Raw genomic sequence first — 21,291 nt, 5'->3', positions numbered from 1 at the left:
TCCAATGTCAGCATTACAGGGCTCTCTCTCTCTCTCTCTCTCTCTCTCTCTCTGTGTGTGTGTGTGTGTGTGTACAACAACAAAAACATTTCAGCTAGAAACAAACCATCAGTATTTAAAAATAAATGTGTAAAGGTGATTTAAAAAATATCTTGGGCTTTAATATTCCTGAAATGTCCAATTGTGTGTATATGTATAATAGATTTATGTTCAGCAAGCTTTCTGTTACTTTTTTTTTTTATTTTTCCCTAGTTTTGTGCCGTGCATGATCTTAGATTTAAGTATGTTTGGGGGTTCTAGTTTTAAATTTTCCCCAGAGTTTGGCTTTTTTACTTTACATAGTTGTAATGTTTAAAAACTTTAAGAAATTGCTTGTTTGAATTTTTATTCCTTGAAATAATTGACAAGTTTGTTTACCACATTACAATGGTAGTAATGGAATTGCCAGCATAGGCCTATAATATGTGGGAGTTCTCTCATTCAGAGCAGTTGTGTTTGGTTAGGAGAAGCCTCTGTGCATTCTACCCCTCACCCCTCTCAGGCTATTCACACCATGTAAATGAGGACAGCGATTTGGTTAGTGTTCCAGTCCTGAATGGGTTACAATGCTGTACTTTGTGATTTTCAGGTTACAGGCCATTCTTTTTTAAATTTACTTAATTTTTCATTAATTACAGTTTATTCAGTTTGTATCCCAGCTGTAGCCCCTCCCTTGTCTTCCTTTGTGGCCTGGTAAGGCTTCCCCTCCCCCATCATGGGAGGGAGGGTGATCAAAGAGCCAGTCACTGAGTTCATGTCAGACACATGAACTTTTCCCATTACTACGGAACCCACTTGGACAATGAGCTGCCATGGACTACATCTGTGCAGGGGTTCTAGGTTATTTCCATGCATGGTCCTTGGTTGGAGTATCAGTTTCAGAAAAGACCCCTGAGCCCAGATTTTTTGGTTCTGTTGCTCTCCTTGTGGAGCTCCTGTCCCCTCCAGGTCTTTCTATCTCCATCTTTTTTCATAAGATTCCCTTCATTCTGCCCAAAGTTTGGTTATTAGTCTCAGCATCTGCTTTGATATCTTGCTGGGTAGAGTCTTTCAGAGGCCGTCTGTGGTAGGCTCCTGTCTTGTTCCCTGTTTTCTCCTTCTTCCAATGTCTGTCCTGTTCTTACAGGACTATGATATTGATACTCCACCTTTCTGCTAGTCCCAAATGGAGCAGAACAGGGCTGTAGACTTCTGTTTTAGAGACACTTTCTGAACCAAGGTTGAATGGGGGATTGGTTTTCTTTCTGTTTTCCTTGTCTCTACATTCCACCCTGTCAGAACAACAAACCCATTCATTATCAGAAAGCCATTTGAAGGCCTCTTCTTCAGTAGCCTCTCTGAGCCAAGTAGAGGGAATACACTGGCCTATATGTATCATGTGTTGCCCTGGCAAGGGTTCCATATCATGCCATAAAATAAGAATTACACTTAGGGGTGGTTTTGGTAGAAGGTCTGCATTCCTGACCTAGGAGACTTGGAGAAAGTGAAACTTCTAATGGTAAGGGATAAAAGCCTTGAAGAAGCATGGGTGAAACAAACTTGACAAGCAGGTTAAAATGCAAGAACAAAATGAAAGAAGCAGACAAATGACCAGAAGTGCCCCCAGAAAGTGAGGCAACAGGAAATCACATTATCTCAATTGTTCTAAAGTCTTACCATCCAATCCCTTCATTTGATTCCTGAACCCAAGCATCATCAGCATGTTTGATGATATTATGTTGATTTTGTTGCATTTGTTCAGATTTAGTATCATAAATAAGCAACTCCCTTATCTTTGTGTGGTTCAGGATCTACTTTGAGCAGCACCCACAAACCAAGAGCCCAGCAGTTCTGAAAGCCAGCTTCTGTGAGTGGATTAACCAGTCCTGTATCTGTGAAAGTTCTTGGGCCAGTATAGATAATTGGCTCGTAAGTTCTAGGGAGAGTCTTTGAGTAGTAAAAGGTGACGTTCATAAGAACCACTGTCCCTGTACACACAGTGAAGAGGAAGCCAGATACTATTAACAGTGAAGTAGGCACTGCTGTTTTAGCCCAGGCAAGAGAGGTCTGTCATGGCAAGAGTGTATAGTCCCGATTAAATGTGACTCAGGGAAGAACAGATGTCACAGTCTATGCTCCTGTTCAGTGCCTAAGAAGGCAGAGATAAGCTCAGGCCCTAGAGGGATGAATAAACAGTATTCAAGTCTTCAGCAGGAAGTAAATGAAAAGTTGCACTGTTATGTTTCTCATGGAACACAGAAAGGTGGAGACCTTGACTGCCCTCTAAGGGGGTTGAGACACTCTGTACAAGAAGGTTCTATAAAGGAGTTTTGGGTTTTGCCTTGGCGGGCTCTCCCCTGAACATGTAGTCTTTGTACTTTTTGCAATTAGTATTTGATTCTCTGATTGGGCCCAAAATGCATAGCCTGCAAACAAATAGATTTTTGGACTTGGAAGCTCCTTGAAGGACTTCTAAAGCATCGGTGAGCCTGCCCATTTTCCAAGCTTAAGGAATCTAATTTGGTGCGAGTTGTATATAGACTTTAGTGACCAGAGAGTAGGAGATGTTGGCAGCTGGAGTGTCTTCCTGTTGGTGCCACATTGGCACAACTTACATAGGTTCTGTTATTATATTAACAAGCACTAAATTCTCACTGGTGGTTGGGCAATAGGGATTCAGTAAGAAAGAATAGGAGAGGGGAAAACATACGTTTTAAAACCAGAATGCAGTGTGCTGAAGAAGACAAAATGAGCTTGCTGGTAGGAAAATTATCAGACACCTAGGAGTAGGCTCCTCTTATCATATTATGAGGATAGACTTGGAGTTTTCAGAAATCTCCAAGGACTGTTTAATCTCATTCTGAGTGAGACCTATGAGGCTATCCCCATACAAACAAATGGAGGATGAATTTTCTCAGTAGGGAGCTGGTGAGATTTTGGAAAATGGTGGGAAGGCTGTGGGAACGCAGAAGAGCACTTGGACCAAGGGTTGTATCTTGAGACTATGAGTCTTGGGGATGGTATTTACATAGCCAGGAATCTTCTATAATGACAAATACCTAACCCTGATATTCATACCCAACTCCTCATCCCTCATGGACTCATACAGGACAAAGACAGATACAGAGGGAGAAAAGGTCTCTGAAGTATGACTGCCTTGCAACTTATTAGAACATGAGGTGATCTAATGTCACAAGAAAATCTTCAAATGAGCACAGTCTCTGGAGTGTTGGCCAAGGAGAAGGAAAGTGAAACACAGGAGAAATCTGGTCCACCCAGCAGCTGCCACTGGAGCTAGGATTGAGAACTAAACAGAAAGACAGCATCTCCTTTTCCAAACAAGATAAACAGTAAACCCACGCTGTCTCAGGCCTTTAGGTCCCACCAAAGTGTTATCTTGGGAGGAGGATATTGCAATCAAAAGACCTGTTAAACAGGCCGAGACCTCCAACCTTTATGGTGGAGCATGTTTTCTTTAAGAAGACTGGTTATCTGGATTTCATTAGAGTGTTGCCTAAGCCAGATACTGTGGCCCCTGTGGCTCCAAAGAGTCCTCTGGAGGGCCAGTGCAGAAAAATAACGTCCCTAGGTTGTCCTTCATGCCACAGCAGGGAGGCCTTGAAGCCACATCAAGGTAACCTGGCCAAAAGGCGTCAGGCATCCCTGAGCCCACAAGGCATGACTATGAGAATCCCTAGTCAAGAAGAGAAGCTTCTGGTAATACCAGGGATACACCGGCCTGAAGCCTTTGCTGTATTCAGCCCCAGAGGTTGCCTCTTCTAGGATCCCAAGAGGTGAAGTTCCCCATCTTCATGCAGGCCCAGCAATACTGAAGTAAGTGGCAGGTTTGTAAAAGAATTCAGCCTTTAGACCAGGAAAAAAAGGTGGGGCATGTTTTTTAGTACATAAGCAAACAGGATAGAATGTGGGCATGGCAGTAAAAGATGAACCACCTTGCAGGAAATGAGTTTTTGATGCACAGAGCCTGCATGTAGTATTCTGAAATGATTCCGTTAGGCAGGCATCCCAGTGCCGTGCACTATACTGGGTACTAGGAATACAGAAGTGACACCATTTGTAAGCAGAAAAGGCGTTTTCTCTGTCAGTCTTGGCCGTGAGGTTTTCATTATTATGCTAACACTCTCTACATCTACACAGCTAGTTCCTGTGAAATGAGGTGACTCTTCTGCTGAGCCAATGTGAAATGACCTTTCATGGACAAATCATTCTTCTCAAAAGTGACACAACTCAGGAGCAGTAATTCATATAGAGATCATAAAATCGAGAAGAACTATTTTACTCATGAGAGTAGACTGGTTCTCAAGCATAATTCAGACTAATTCTGGTCAAGAATCCATCTAAGAGAGAGGTGCTTAGCCAATGAGCCAAACTGAAATGAGGAATCGAGCCAGGAAATATATTAAATCCTGATGATAAATATCATTGCCAAGTACTATATGCTTCAAGTAATCTTTCAACTTGCCACATATGTATAAAAGAATGAAATAATCTTAAAAATACCCCAGCAAGGTATCGAATGAGATGCTGAAACTCATAGCCAAACTTTGGGAAGAGTACAGAGAATCTTATGAAAGAAGAGGGAGATAGAAAGACCTGGAGAGGATAGGAGCTCCACAAGAAGAGCAACAAAGAAAAAAATTCTGGGCACAAGGGTCTTTTCTGAGACTGATACAACAACCAAGGATCATGCATGGAGATAACCTAGAACCCCTACACTGATGTAGCCTGCAGCAGCTCAATCTCCAAGTGGGTTCCCTAGTAATGGGAACAGGAACTGTCTCTGAAATGAACTCAGTAGCTAGCTCTTTGATCACCTCTCCCTGATTGGGGGAGCAGCCTTAATAGGCCACAGAGGGAAAAAAATGCAGCCAGTCCTGATGACACTTGATAGGCTAGGGTCAGAGGGAAGGAGAGGAGGACCTCCCCTATCAGTGGACTTGGGGAGGGGCATGGGAGGAGATGAAGGACAAAGGGTTGCATTGGGAGGAGATGAGGAAGGGGGCTACAGTGGGGATACAAAATGAATAAACTGTAATTTATAAAAATGTAAATAAATTTTAAAAATTGAAAAAAAACTCTCAACTCTGTAAGCCTCAGTGTCTTCACATGTGGGTTTGACATAAGAACACTGATACTTTACTCAAGATACAGAAGACCTTTTACTGTAGAAAATTGTTTTAGCAATTCTCGGTTTTATATTGTTCCATATGAAGGTGAGAATTTTTCTTTCAAGGTCTGTAAAGAATTGTGTTGGTAATTTGATGGGAATTGCATTGAATCTGTAGATTGCTTTTGGTAAGATGGCCATTTTTACTATATTAATCCTGCCAAGCCATGACCATGGGAGGTCTTTCCATCTTCTGATATCTTCTTCTAATTCTTTCTTCAGAGACTGGAAATTTTTTTCATACAAGTCTTTGACTTGCTTGGTTAGGTTCACACCAAGGTACTTTATGTCCTTTGTGGCTATTGTGAAGGGTGTTGTTTCCCTAATTTCTTTCTCGGCCCTTTTTTCTTTTGTATACAGGAGGGCTACTGATTTTTTTGAGTTAATTTTGTATTCAGCCACTTTGCTGAAGGTGTTAATCAGCTGTAGGAGTTCCCTGGTAGAGTTTTGGGGGTCACTCAGGTATGCTATCATATCATCTGCAAACCGTGATACTTTGACTTTTTCCTTTCCAATTTGTATCCCCTTGATCTCCTTCAACTGTCTTATTGCTCTAGCAAGGACTTCAAGAACAATGTTGAAGAGATATGGAGAGAATGGGCAACCTTGCCTTGTCCCTGATTTCAGTGGGAATGATTTAAGTTTCTCTCCATTGAGGTTGATATTGGCTATAGGCTTGCTGTATATTGCCTTTATTATGTTCAGGTATCTGAGAGTGGGCTAATATCCAGAATATATAAAAAACTAAAGCAGTTTAAAAACAGCAAATCAAGTAATGTAATTAAAAAATGGTGTATGGAGCTAAACAGAGAATTCTCTACAGAGGAATACAGAATGCAGAGAAACACTTAAAGAAATGCTCAACCTTAACCCCTGCACAGATGTAGCCCATGGCAGTTCAGTATCCAAGTGGGTTCCATGGTAATAGGAACAGGGACTGTCTCTGACATGAACTGATTGGCCTGCTCTTTAATTACCTCCCCCTGAGGGGGAAGCAGCATTACCAGGCCACAGAAGAAGACAATGCAGCCACTCCTGATGAGACCTAATTGACTAGGATCAGAAGGAAGGAAAAGAAGACCTCCCCTATCAGTGGACTCGGGGAGGGGCATGCATTTGGGGTGGAGGAAGGGAGGTATTGGGACGGGAGGAGGGAGGAAATTACAGAGGGTATACAAAGTGAATAAAGTGTAATTGATAATTTTTTAAAAAGAGACGGAAGACTCACAGGTCATTCACTTGTATGCCAGCCATAGACTCCTCCCTCTTTATCTCCCGATCCCACCCTCCCTCTCTCATCTCCTCTCTGCCCTCTTCCAAGTCCACTGATAGGGGAGGTCCTCCACACCTTCCATCTGACCCTAGCCTATCGGATATCTTCAGGACTGGCTGCAAAGTCCTTATCTGTGGCCTAGCAAGGCCGGTCCTCCCTCAAGGGGGAGGGGGAGATCAATGAGGCAGTCACTGAGTTCATGTCAGAAATAATCCTTGTTCCCCATACTAGGAAACCCACTTGGATACTGAGCTACCATGGGCTACATCAGAGCATAGTCCTTTGTTGGAGAAACAGTCTCATAGAAGACCTCTGTGCCCAGATATATTTGGTCCTTGTGGAGCTCCTGTCCCCTCTAGGTCATACTAACTCCCCCTTCTTTCATATGATTCCCTGAACTCTGCCGAAGGTTTGGTTATTAGTCTCAGCATCTGCTTTGATACACTGCTCGGTAAAGTCTTTCGGATGCCCTCTGCGGTAGGTTCCTGTCCTGTTACTTGTTTTCTCCTACTTCCAATGTCGATCCCCTTTGTCTTTCTAGGTAAGGACTGATCATCTTCCCCGGGTTCTCTTTCTTGTTTATCTTATTTAGGTTCAGATTTTAGTATGTTTATCCTATCTTATAGGTCGAGTACCCACTTATAAGTGAGTATATACCATGTGTGTCTTTCTGCTCCTGTGATACCTCACTCAGGATGATCTTTTCTAGATCCCACCATTTGCCTGCAAATTTCATGATTTCCTCCTTTTTGATTGCTGAGTAGTATTCCATTGTGTAAAAATACCACAATTTCTGTACCCATTCCTCCGTTGATGGACATCTGGGTTGTTTCCAGTTTCTGGCTATTACAAATAAAGCTGCTACAAACGTGGTTGAGCAAATGTCCTTGTTGTGTACTTGAACATCTTTTGGGTATATGCCTAGGAGTGGTATATATAGCTGGATCTTGAGGAAGCAGTATTCCTATTTGTCTGAGAAAGCACAAGATTGATTTCCAAAGTGGTTGTACCAGTTTACATGCCCAGGTGGAGGGTTCCCCTTTCTCCACAACCTCTGCAGCATGTGTTGTTATCTGAGTTTTTGATCTTAGCCATTCTGATGGGTGTAAGGTGAAATCTCAAGGTCGTTTTGATTTGCATCTCTCTTATGGCTAAGGATGTTGAGCATCTCTTTAGGTGTTTCTCTGCCATTCTATATTCTTCTACAGAGAATTCTCTGTTTAACTCAATATGGAAGCTTATTGATAAATTAAAAGTGTGAGTTGGCCTGACCTTCATAGACTGTTCATATGAAACCATATATATTTAACTTAAAATAGTTCAAGGTTCCAAGCCACACCGACATAACTGACTGTGGGATTATACTCAGCCACAATTCTACTGAGTCAGGCTTCACATGGTGGCAATGATGGCTGATGAAGAACAGAACATGATGGTCTTAAAAATGAAATCAGTGCATTCAGGATGCATTCTACTTTTCTGATGGGAAAAGTGGAAATTGTGTTTCTTAGTTAAAGAACAAGAAGACACGTGCTTGAAACCAGAAAGTCTAATGTATGCCACAGATAAGTGCAGGCTTTCTTCCCTGTTCCTGTGCTCCTCTGATAGAGGGACAGGTTATCTGTGCTCAGCAGGAAGGAGTAAGGACCCATTGTGTTCCTTACCTGTCATTCAAAAGCTAATAAGCAAGTTCTTTGAGAGTCAGGTTTTGTTTTATTAGTTTGACTTTTCAACCTGATTTTGAGGACAGAGAATGCTTTTTTTTTCCCTCAGTTGGGTAGAAAAGGCAAATATAAGTACTCCAGTGGGAAGCCAGCTTCGAAGCGCAAGATCTCAAGAGGTAGATGCCTTTCAACAAGTGTGGGAGGGAGATTTCTGCCCTTGTCAAGACCCAAACTCATAGAAGCAACGCTAAACAGACTCAGTGGGTTGTTTTATTATTTAATGTGTTTGTGTGTGTGTGTGTGTGTGTGTGTGTGTGTGTGGAGAGAGAGAGAGAGAGAGAGAGAGAGAGAGAGAGAGAGAGCTACTTGGGAGGAGCTGAAGGGAGAGGACACTGGAAGGGTTACAAGGAGAGGAGAAAGGTGGCATTGGAAAAAGGAAGGGAGAGGAATAAAATGATGTAATTATATGTTACTTAAAACATTAAAGGGCACCTTACAAAGTTGAATTATCCTTTAGAATAATCTCTGGGAAGTGAGCATCTAGACTTCCAGCTTAGTGTCTGAAATCTAGGGGCAGTAGGAAAGATGCTGTAGCAAGAACATTGCTGCAGAGTTCAAACTTCTCTAAGTAAAAGCACTGTGCTAGCCTGCTTCCTGTTGCTGTGATTGGCACCATGAGTTAAGAAACCTGATGAGGAAAGTGTTGATTTGGCTTACAAGTCCAAATCACAGGCCATCACTGAGGGAAGCCAGGGCAGGAACTGGAGCAGAGGTCACAAAGGAATGCTGTTTGCTGGATATTTTATCCATGCCCAGCAACCTTTCCTATACAACCCAGGACCACCAGCCCAAGGGAGGCACTATGAACAGCTGCCTTGGCCTTCCCATATCTATTATTAACTAACAAAATGACTCACAGAATTAACTATAAGGCAATCTGATGGAGGCTTTTCCTCAACTTAAGGCTCTCCTCCTCCCAAGTACCTCCAGGCTGTGTCACACTGCCAGAAAAAAATACATACATATTTACATACATACACACATACATACATACATACAGTAGAAGAGTCTTCCTGGAGAGAAGATCCATTTGTGATATCAGGCTCTCAGGGTAATCTAAGGAACACAGGAAAACTAGAATCCTTACCCTGGGCTCAGTGAGAGTGAAGTCCTCAGCGCTGTCATGACTCCTGAAAAATATGTGTATTTTGTAAAAGGGGCAAACTGGTTTAGAAAAACTGCTCTTCTCTTAAGGATTTTTTTAAATAATTTCTTTAATTTTACTTTATGTGCTATTAGTGTGAGAATGTCAGATCCCTTAAAATTGGTGTTACAGACAGTTGGGAGCTGCCATGTGGGTTCTGGGACTTGAACCCGGGTCCCGTGGAAGAGCAGACAGTGCTCTTAATCACTGAGCCACTTTTCCAGTCATCCCTTAAGTATTTTTTAAACTCTGACTTTTCTCTGTAATTCCAAGTGATGATGAAGAAACATGAATTAAACCAAAGCAGGCAATGTACGAATCTGGCTTGTAACTCATGTCATCCCTCCGTAATTCACCTAGCTTTGACTAGGTGAATTAAGCAAATATCTAGCGGCATTCTCTCACTCTATGTTCAGGAAGGATTAAAAGATTTTTGAAATGGTTTCTCTGAGTGACATGCACGTTCATTTCAGTGACTTTTTTTAATTGTACACCAGTCACTTCCCTGGCAAAATTCTTTGCTCGACTACAACTTCTCTGCACCATGCAGAAATGAAGTCATTCTGGATTAGAAAACAGTTCTTTCTCTATTGAAGGCATTCTCTCCTTCACTTTCACAAGAAACTTCACGGGGTCCTAAAATTACTATCATAACCCAGACCTGTGAGAGCAGGAAAAAAAATTCAGATTGAGTTATCTACGGTCTAACATTTATATCCAGAATGTGATTGCTAGGGCAATCACAGCAATAGCTAATACTATAGCTCTGGTACTTTTCTATAGTAAAGTCCTATTCTTAAATTATATCTTTCTTTCATTTTCTCAAAAAACAGGTGACAATGCCCAGATACGTATTTTGCAAAAGAAAAAAAAAAAAAAAAACAGATTCCAGCCTTGAAAAATGTTTTTGCCCAGACTCTTCAATTACCAAAAGACATTTTCTCCTCAGCATTATTAGTCAGCCAGGAGAGGGAGGGAGGGACAGAGGAAGGAAAGAACAAAAGGGAAGGGATGAAAGGGAGGGAGGGAAGAAAAATGATCTTTCCTAGATACCATTGGCTCTTCATATCCTCTTTAATCTGTCTTCTAATCTTCGACGCAAGCAGTCATGTGTTCTGGTTCTGGGTTGTATGCACCATCCATCCCACCCACGCCATCATGGCTTCCAAAAAGGCCATGCTATCAGTGCCATCCTAGGGTAATCAAACACAATAAAGTGCATGTCTGGTCTCTTTGAAACTTTTCAAACACATCTTCCCCAAATTTTAAGTTTTGACTTCTGTGTTGCTGTTCTTACTTAAAACCTGAGAGCCAGCCACTTCTGAGATAACAAACCTTTTCTTCTTCTCTGCTCATGTGTTAAGGTCTTCTAGGGTCTATTGCCAGTCTCTTTCTGCTTTGGCAAAGCTCCAGGGTCCAGGGTAGGATCTGGGATGCAATGCGGAGTTCCCAGGTTCCCTTTATCTCCTTGGGTCGCCTAGTGGGTGGCTCAAGACAACAGATCAGCAACCCATCGTAAAGATGATTGAAAAAAAAGATGGAAGAAAGGAAGGAAAGAGGGAGGGAGGGAGGGAAAGAAGAAAGGAAGGAAGGAAGGAAGGAGGGAGGGAGGGAGGGAGGGAGGGAGGGAGGGAAAGAAGAAAGAAAGAAAGAAAGAAAGAAAGAAAGAAAGAAAGAAAGAAAGAAAGAAAGAAAGAAAGAGGGAAGGAGGGAAGGAGTTTGTTCCCTAGGTCTAGAGACTAGCTACACAGCTACTAAGAGGGAAAACTTTTTTGCTGCAGTCAGGACTGTAAAAGGCGGGTTCTAGCCAAAACTCCAAGGGGTTGTAAAAATGGGGCTCTTTGATCTGAGATTAGCTACTGCCCAGGGGTAGGCCAACACGGAGACCTCCACAGGCTAAAGTAAACATTTTTCCTGCTTATCCTAGGCTGATAGTTAGATCCTGAATGGCTAATAATTTGTTTGTAAATCAGCAAGAAAAAATAAAAAGGGGGTAAGGTGGGAGAAAGTAAGCAAAGACCATTCACACACACACACACTCAAGGAAAAAGATGGATGAAGTTAAAAACTTTAACTTCAACAAATTTCCACAAGCTTACATATGTTGATGGTGTTGATTTCTGCTAGCACCTCCTCTGCAGAAACTGCAGCAAATTCAGGCTATCAGTTCCTTAGCATCAGCCCATATGTACACACAGACAAACAATCAGACATAAAGACCTGTACATATTCAGACACATATTCAACGAAAGGAGCTCCTTATAAATAGACAGACAATTGACATACAGTCATGTAACATATGGACAAAACAGACAGACTGACATATTTACATGTAAACATGTATCATTATACATATTTACAATTCATGGATGAAGCTAATTCCAGCCAGCTTTCATTCATAGGCTTCTACCACTGGACTTCTGCAATAGAATGTGTGTGTTGCCACTGTTTATTGTATGGTCTTTATAACTCTGAGACAAAGCTCCCAAAAAAGGAATTACCTCAGAGTCAAAAAGGCAATAAATCACAAAAACATCTTAATTCTAAAATACAACAGATTACATGTTTTAAAACTAAACATTTCTTTTTCATTTGTATTTCCTTTTTCTTCATTATTATTATTTATTACAATTTATTCACTTTGTATTCTGGCTGTAGCCTCCTCCCTCATCTCCTGGTCCCCCTCATCTCCGGGTCCCCCTCCCTCCCTCTTCCACTGTTATGTTCCTCCCCTACTCCACTGATAGGGGAGGTCCTCCTCCCCTACTATCTGACCTAAACTATCAGGTATCATTAGGACTCTCTGGATCCTTTCTCTGTGGCCTAGTTAGGCCACTTCACCAAAGGGAGGTGATCAAAGAGCCAGCCACTGAGACCATGTCAGAGACAGTGCCTGATCCCCTAACTAGGGAACCCACATGGAGACCGAGCTGCCATGGGTTACATCTGAGCGAGGATAGGGGGAAGTATCTAGGTCCTCTCCATGCATGGTCTTTGGTTGATTCATCAGTCTCTGTAGGACCTCCTGAACACAGATTTTTTTTTTTTTTTGGCTCTGTTAGTCTCCTTGTGAAGCTCCTGTTCCCTCTAGGTCTTACTATCTCCCCCTTCTTTCATATGATTCCCTGTACTCTGCCAAAAGTTTGGCTTTGAGCCTGAGCATCTGCTTCCCTACCCTGCTGGGTAGAGTCTTTCAGAGGCCTCCTGTGGAAGATTCCTGCCGCCCTGTTCCCCATCTTCTCCTTCTTCCAATGACTATCAATTTTTTTTACAATGGGGTACAGAGCTAAACAGAGAATTCTGAGGAATATCGAATGGCAGAGAAACACTTAAAGAAATGCTCATTTCCCTTAGTCATCCAAGAAATGCAAATCAAAATGACACTGAGATTCCACCTTATACCCTTCAGAATGGCTAAGATCGAAAACTCAAGGGACAACACATGTTAGAGAGGGTGTGGAGTAAGGGGAACCCTCCTCCACTGCTGGTAGGAATGTAAACTTGTACAGCCACTTTGAAAATCAATCTGGCACTTTCTTCAGAAAATAAGGAAAAGTGCTACCTTAATATCCAGCTGTACAACAGATAGCAATAGTGGAGAACTCCCCCTTTCAGTGGACTAAGGGAAGGGGCTGATGGAAAAAGGGAGAGAGGGTGGGGTTGGAAGAGTTGAGAGAAGGGGCTTCAATCAGGATATAATGAATAAATTATGAAGAAAAAATAAAAATTAAAAAATATATATATATAATATTTTAAAAGATCCAGCTATACCACTCCTGGGCATATATCCAAAGGATGTTTAACCATACAACAAGGACCTTTGCTCAACTATGTTCATAGCAGTTTTATTCATAATAGCCAGAATCCGGAAACAACTAGATGTCCCTCAACTGAAGAATGGATACAGAAATTGTGGTACATTTGTACAATGGAATACTACTCAGCTATTAAAAACAGGGACATCGTGAAATTTGCAGGCAAATGGATGGAACTAGGAAAGATCATCCCGAGTGAGGTAACACAGAAGCAGAAAGACACACTTGGTATATACTCACTTATAAGTGCATATTGGCCATATAATATTAGGATAAACAAACTAAAATCTATAGTCCTAAAGAAGCTAAACAACAAGGAGGACCCTAGGGGAAGAGGCTTAATCCTCATTCAGAAGGGTAAATATTTCTTATTTATGTATCCACTACATAAGGTCATAGTGAGTTCATAGTGACAAAGGTTGGCAAAACCTCAAGGTTAACAGGGTCTAAAAGTTTTTTTAAAAAATTAAGACTGACCTAGCTACACATTTTTTTTCAGCTATCTTTGGAGCAATAATCTTATGTCTTTCATTCTAAGAAACAAAGTAAATTTAAAATGACAGTATATAATGCCATAAGGTGACAAGGTATAAGGAATTACAACAGAACAGTTTCATATAATGACCTCAAGGTTTGTACTTAATTAGACATTGCTTGGTAGTCCCATTATAATTTGGGTCCATGGGAAGTTTAAACCAACTTGCTTATATTTATGGTGTATACCAGGATTCATAATGAAGGCGTATCCTGAAGACACAATTCTGTCTCAAGCCTGCCTCCTAGTAAGGCGTGTAGAGGTTCACAAAGGACCTCTATTGCAGCCATGAACTTTCTAACGTTGTTCTAGAAGTTCTACAATTTAACTTTTTAAATTGCTTAAAATTTAAAATAAGAAATTCCATAATCAGTAATTAATTCATCTGAACAGCAGTATTTAAATACCCAGACAGTGATGATTCACACCATACCGGATTATAGAGAGATGCAGCCGTGCGCAAAGAATGAGCGTCAGAGACTGGAAGCAGTTCTAGGGTGTATCAAGGTAACTACCTTGAAATATATCGGATCCCCTTTAGAAGGCCCACCTGCCTAATGAGAGAGAGCTCCTTTAACAGAATGGCTCCTGACGCTCATGTAACTTGGAAACGTAAATCTACCCTTCTCATTGGGCTCTATATGTCTATACACCACACTGGGTAATTGTATCTATTCTAAAGATACTATTCATTCTTTGAAATGCACAGTATAGTGTATTTGGATCAAGTTTGCCCCTCACTAGCTCCACTCAAACCCCTCGCACACACTCCCACCATTTCCCCCTCCCAGCATCATGTACTTGTTTTTAAACCCACTGAGTCCATTTAGTGCTTGCTCATAGGTGCATGGGTGTGTGTCTGCAAAAGCATGGATACCCTATCAGTGGTTTCATCCCTGAATAAAACTGACTCCTCCACTCTCAGCATCCATGAGTTGCCAATAGCTCTGCTAGCGGTGGGTTTTCATGAACACCTTTCCCACCCTTGCTGGAATGTCTCAACTTAGTAATAAATAGCATAAGAGTCAGCTACTTTATTTAAATTTCACTCGGTTGCTGAGGGTGTTAGAGGGAGGTACCAACCGGTACACCGTTATTTCCACTGCCACCTAAGTGGATACCAGAATTCACTGTGGTAGCTGAGTCCAAGGAAGGTTTTCCGCCGATGCTCCAAATGTTCTCTGTGTATTCACATGCTTGCTCCTCACAACAACCTCGTGCCATAATATCATCTTACAGGTGATTAAAATGAGGTCCAGAGAGGTTAATCAGCATGCATAAAGGCACACACTAGAGACTCGGGAGTTGAATGTGAATGGAGGATTTAGATAGCCACAGGATCCCCTTCACCTAGAAATAAAGAAAATAGTCTTAGCTTGAAGAACAATGCAGAAGATGGTGGGTAAGTCATATCTTAGCCTACTAATTATACCATATTGTAAAAATGGTATTAAAAGTATCTATTCACTATCATGAACACTGAAATTTATGAAAGCTATTAATATTCATTTGGTCCAACATCCCACCCAAAGGAGACAGTATATAGGATGGTAAATTTTGGTCAACTTTCCTGGTTAAATCTTGCTTCAATTTTTTTTTTTTTTTTTACTTAATAGACTTATCCAGAAGGGTCACAAGCAACCAAATAATACACTCCACTACTTAAAGAACAGCACATATTCTATGAAATAGCTGGAAGCCTTATCACCATCTCAAGGAGCTGATTATCAAAAATGAAAACCTAGGGTAGCACTACAGAGAAACATGAATATTTTCTATTCTTTTCCCTTCATTGGGTTAATTAGGCCGGATAGTAAATCTGTTTCCTGTAAAGAACTTAAGCCGTGAAACAATGTGCTCAGGTTTCTGCAAGGGTTTCTCGCATTCTAACAACTAACAATCAGTCAATAAAAGCCCACAATCAACCAAACATCGAACGAAAATCCAGAACATTGGCAACTATAGCATGACCCATGTCAAAATTCAGGGGCCAAGATTAGGAGAAATTAAAACAGAAAATTTTAATTAAAATATTAATTAAATTAAAAACACTTCTCTAAAAAGTGGAGAAAAACAAAGATGTCCTCTTTTATCACTCTGATTTAGTGCTGGTGCCCTAAGCCAGAGCAATAAGTTAAGAGAAAGGAAAGGGCTTCCAAAGGAAAGAACAAAAGCTAAATTAATCCTGCTCCATATAACAGCAGTTCACATATAGAGAAACCAAACTACTCAACTAAAACACTACTCAAACCAATAAAAAGTTTCAGAAAATTTTCACAACACAAAATCAGCATATGAAAATTGAAAAATTTTATACAATACAATGAATTTGCTAGAAAACAAATAATGAAAGCAATTCCTATTGTAACAGTAGCAAATCTGGTACTTTCTCAGACAATCAGGAATAGTGCTACCTCAAGATCCAGCTATACCACTCCTAGGCATATATCCATAATATGTTCAACTATACAACAAGGACATCTGCTCAACCATGTTTATAGCAGCTTTATTCATAATAGCCAGAATCTGGAAACAACCCAGATGTCCCTCAATGGAGGAATGGATACAGAAATTGTGGTATTTTTACACAATGGAATACTACTCAGCAATCAAAAAGGAGGAAATCATGAAATTTGCAGGCAAATGGTGGGATCTAAAAAAGATCCCAGAAGGAGAAAGACAAACATGGTATATACTCGCTTATATAGACCTACAAGATATGATAAACATAATGAAATCTACACACCTAAAGAAGATAATCAAGAAAATGGAAACAGGCGAAGATGATCAATCCTCACTTAGAAAGACAAATGGGATGTGCATTGAACGTATGACAGGAGTCTACCGCAAAAGGCATCTGAAAGACTCTACCTAGCAGTGTTTCAAAGCAGACACTAAGACTCATAACCAAACCCTCAGCAGAGTGCAGGGAATCATGAAAGAAGGGGAGTTAGTATGATATGGAAAGGATAGGAGCTCTACAAGGACCAAATATATCTGGGCACAGGGTCTTTTCTGAGACTGACACTCAACCAAGGACCATCTAAGGATATAACCTAGAACTTCTGCTCCGATGTGGCCCGTGGTAGCTCAGTAACCAAGTAGTTTTCCAAAGTAAGGAGAACAAGGACTATTTCTAACAGGAATTCAATAGCAGGCTCTTTGACCTCCCCCCTCTCCCCCCAGGGGAGGAGCAGTCCTGTTAGGCCATAGACGAGGACTTTGCAGCCAGCCCTGAAAATACCTGATAAAACAGGGTCAAATGAAAGGGGTGGAGGTCCTCCCCTATCAGTGGACTTGGAAAGGGGCAGGGAGGAGACCAGGGAGGGAGTGTGGGGTTGGGGAGGGAATGAGGGAGTGGGATATAGCTGGGACACAGAGTTAACAAAATGTAACTAATAAGAAAAATAAAAAAATTGCTCTTACAAGTCAACAACTGTTCCTGTCACTTAGATGAAAAACATAGACTCAAAGGGAGCAAATGTCCTTTCAAGGTCAAAAGAAATTAAAAGGCAAATCATAGCAAATAGTCAATCAAAAGGGGAAAAGTACTTTCAAATTATTCATTTGACAAGTAGTTAGCATCCAAAGTATGTGAAGAATATCAGCGGTTCAAAAACAGCAAAAGAAATAATGCAATATGAAACCAACAACACATTTAAGCAGAAGATTCTCAAAAGAAGAGATACAAAAGAAACAAAAGGTATATGAGAAAAATATTTAATGTCACTGATCAACAATGAAATGTAAATCAAAACTACCATCATATATCACTTCACTCCAGTATGAATGGATATGATTAACAAGACTAAAGATGACAAGGGCTGCCAAAAATGTGGAGAAAAGGAAACCATTGCAGTATTGTAGGAATGCACATTGGTAGGGCCATTATGAAAAGTAATGTAAAATTTTCTTCAGAAAATTAAAATAGAACTAGCATTGATACTAAACTCTGGACTACTCTCTTTCGTTCACTCTCACTTTCTCTCACTCTCTCACTCTGTGTGTGTGTGTGTGTGTGTGTGTTGGAATCACTATATCAGAGACCTTGCATACCTTTGTTCTCCTCAGCATTATTCAAAATAGCCAAGATACACAAACAACCTAAATGCCCATCAAGCAGGACATAGGTAAAGAAAATGTAATGTGTGTGCATCGCAAATGTGACACCATTAAACTGCTAAGAAAAGATCCTGCCATTCGAGACAATATTATTGGACCTAGGGAGCCTTGTATTAAATGTAACAAAATTAGCCAACTACACAAAGGCAAGTATCATGTGATCTCACGCATATGTAAACCTAAAAAGGTTGACTTAATAAGAGTTGAACACAAAATATGAATCACCAGAGACTAGGAGAGTAGGGAGAGGAGATGTGGGAAAAGATAATAGGTACTAGGAACACTATCTACAAATAATATTAAAGAAATATATGCCTCAAAAATCTAGACGAGAAAATATGTCCCAATTTTACTTGTTATTTCATCAATGTGTACATTTTTATATTTTAAATGTTCATATTTTAAAAGAAAAACAAAAGTGGAGTCAGAACCTTTGAGTTGAAACCATTACAATTTGTGATGTTCTCTGTAACCAACAAAATCTTTCTTAAAAAGAAAAAATAATAAGCTTTTTGTTTGTTTGGGTACTGTTTAGTTATTTAGATTTTTAGATTTTCAATTTCCTTTTTCTTTTCTTTTCTTTTCTTTCTTTTTTTTTTTTTTTTTTTTTTTTTTTTTTACAGTAGGACAAATCTACAGCATCTGTCTTGTCACCACAATGCACATTACAAAGTAAAAGGGAGGTTTAAGGAAGGGGAAAAAAGGTCTGGAATATTAAGTCTCAAGAACCAAATAAAGTCTTTACCCAAATATGAAAACTCTGCCTCTAAGTACTAAGAAACTGGAAGAAATAAATTATAAGGCCTTTCCACTTCAAAAATAATAAGATAACCAGTGGAGCAAAGAATGCACCGGGGGGATGAATGTAATTAAATAGCTGGCTCAAATAATGCACATTTGCAAATCTCACGAAAAAAAATCTTTAAATTATTTTTAGCATAAGCTGAGAGTTAATAATGCAGTTCAAGCCTTTTCAGGGCATCCCTGTGAGGCTCCTTGGCACCACCTAGTGCTAACATCACTAATGACACAACTGGTGTCAAAGAAAATTTAACATCTATGCTGATTTCTCTATTTCCTTAGGTTAAAAAGAAAAAAAAAAGCTTCCATGGGTGGGGGGATGTAGACTCCTTCTCCATAATGTGAGTTCTGAAAATTTTCAGTTCAATATAAAGTATTTCATAAGGACTATATATGCACATTCATATTCCCCACTAGAAAAAAAAAATCAACATATGCCATTCTTTCACCCCACAGAATTATTTGGCACCTCCTTTGTACCAGACCTTGTACTGTGGGCCAGGCTTAACATTCAGGTGAAGAGAAATGCATGATCAATACGATAGAGTACAGCAGGTTTTTATTACCTAAATGTACTTTTATAAACAATAGCATCTGTCCAAATAGAGAATAACAGAAAAGGAAATGATTTGCAGAATAAGAAGCCTTCCTCGAGGCTTTTCAGGATAATGGGAGAGAGTCTTCCAGGAGTTGAATATGGCAAAAGGGTTCTGAGAGAGGAGGTGAAGAGAGGTGTGTACTGAAGCCAGAGTTAACCTGGTCCTAATTCTTCTGTGTCACTTCTCTGTGCTTTCATCTTCATTCTTGTAAAACTGGAATAAGAACAGAATCCTTCATATAGGATAGCTGGGGTATCAAAGAAAGTTAATACATGGGATGGGCATAATAATAGCTGTCCCATGCCGAATGCCCTGTACTGAATGGCTGTAGTGTTTGGGCTGGAATGCAATCACTTGGACCAGCATAAATGGGAACTGAGATCCACTTGGCTTCCAGCACATTACGTAGACCCAGCCTGGTGGTAGCCGTTGCCAGAAATTCATTCATTTTAATCTAAAGACACAATGGGGACTTACAGGTGAATCATTTTCCTCCTTGTAGCCCTAAAATGAAGAGAAATAATTCTAGAACTTTCTCTTGCTCTGAAGTAAATAATGGTCACTTAGAACGGAAGAACTCTGTGGTTCCTACAATCTCCTCTGTCAGCAGAGTGGGCTTGGCAAGGTGAGCAAAAAATGGCATCAAAATGCCATAACTCAAGGCACTATCTAAATGGCTCTATGTGCTTGTTCCTCTTGTAAATTTTACAATATTTCTGTCTTCTATACACCAGGAAATTAACGATGAATAGGAGAGAAATAAAGAGGGAGAGAAAACTAAGTAGGAGAAAGACACAACAAATTCCTTGTATACCTGTGTCCTGGCACTTTCTATTTATTAAGCCCATTTTATTAGCACAAACTCCCATGAGATGGTCATATTTTTCTTCACAGCTTAAAATGAGAACTATGCAAATGAGCCCCAGGGATTTAAAATAGTTTACCCAATGCTCCAAAGCTGGTAAACAAGAGGCCATGTTTCTACCGTACCTTTAACACTACATTTACTGTCTTCCACAAGCCATCAAGATTCCCACGAACTTCAGAAGGATGAGCCAACCAGGCTTAGCTTACCAGTCAGATGAACTATGAACCATGTTCTGGTATCCCGCCCTGTTTGCTCACAGTTGAAGTAGTCATTCTTTCAAGATGCTTGAATTTGGAAAGGTGAGAAAAGTAATCTCATATATTTATATATATGCTTTCCATTCTATTGCTGTGAAGAGACACCGTGACCAAAGCATCTTAGAAAAGAAAGCATTTAATTGGGGCTTGCTTACAGTTTCAGAGGGTTCTAGTCCACGATCATCATGGCTAGAAGTGTGGAAGCAGGCAGACGGCATGGCACTGGAGCAGCTGCTGAGAGCTCCCATCTGATCCACAAAATGAAGGCAGGGCTGGGTCAGGGAGGTGAGGCTGGGCATAGCACGGGATTTTGAAATCTGGAAGCTTAATCCCAGTGACCCGTCTCCACCAACAAAGCCACATCTCCCAAACCTTCCCAAACAGTTACACCACGTGGGAACCACACATTCTAACATATGAACCTTCGGAAGTCATTCTCATTCAAATCACCACAAGCATTTGGACAAGATAAGAGATTAAAAAAAAATCTCTCCCAGAAATATACGCCACAATACACACAAACAACCTGACAATTAATCTTCCCAGAAACATGTGACTTTGGAAAATTGTTAATTGGAATTGTTTGTGATCAAAACACTTTTTTTAACCTAAACTTCTGTTGATAACCCTTCCCCTCATTTCTGTACTTTTTTTTACTTTGCCTTAAGATAAGAACTTTTCTTGACCACCAAACACACCAGTCATTTATTATGTTTCAGTGAAGATCAAATATCACTTCTGCTTTAAATGTTTCACCTGCAGTATGGGATATAAACTTTTCTCTAGGTAAAGATTCAGTTGTCAGTTTTGCAAGAATTCTTTTTTCCTCTATATGGTCAAAAAGGCTAGACTTCTGTGCAAGCAAGACACTTTGAAGAAAGGAATATGGGTCAAAATTCAATAAGATAAATATTTTTCATCAAAAAATTAATGTTCCACTCTATCTC

General features: G+C 40.3%; 1 long non-coding RNA gene across 1 annotated transcript in view; it reads right to left on the bottom strand.

Annotated features, from left to right (window-relative positions):
• Positions 1-21,291, bottom strand: part of LOC132646749 (uncharacterized) — an 88,083-nt gene that overhangs the window by 11,836 nt on the left and 54,956 nt on the right. Inside the window, exon 2 of the long non-coding RNA XR_009584997.1 lies at positions 14,781-15,047. This is a non-coding gene — a long non-coding RNA (uncharacterized LOC132646749). The remainder of the gene's footprint in view (positions 1-14,780; positions 15,048-21,291) is intronic.

Source organism: Meriones unguiculatus, chromosome 12 (assembly GCF_030254825.1).
Source record: "Meriones unguiculatus strain TT.TT164.6M chromosome 12, Bangor_MerUng_6.1, whole genome shotgun sequence".
NCBI classification, from domain to species: domain Eukaryota; kingdom Metazoa; phylum Chordata; class Mammalia; order Rodentia; family Muridae; genus Meriones; species Meriones unguiculatus.
The sequence above is the reverse complement of the archived record's forward strand: the minus strand, read 5'-3'. Positions and strand labels throughout refer to the sequence as shown.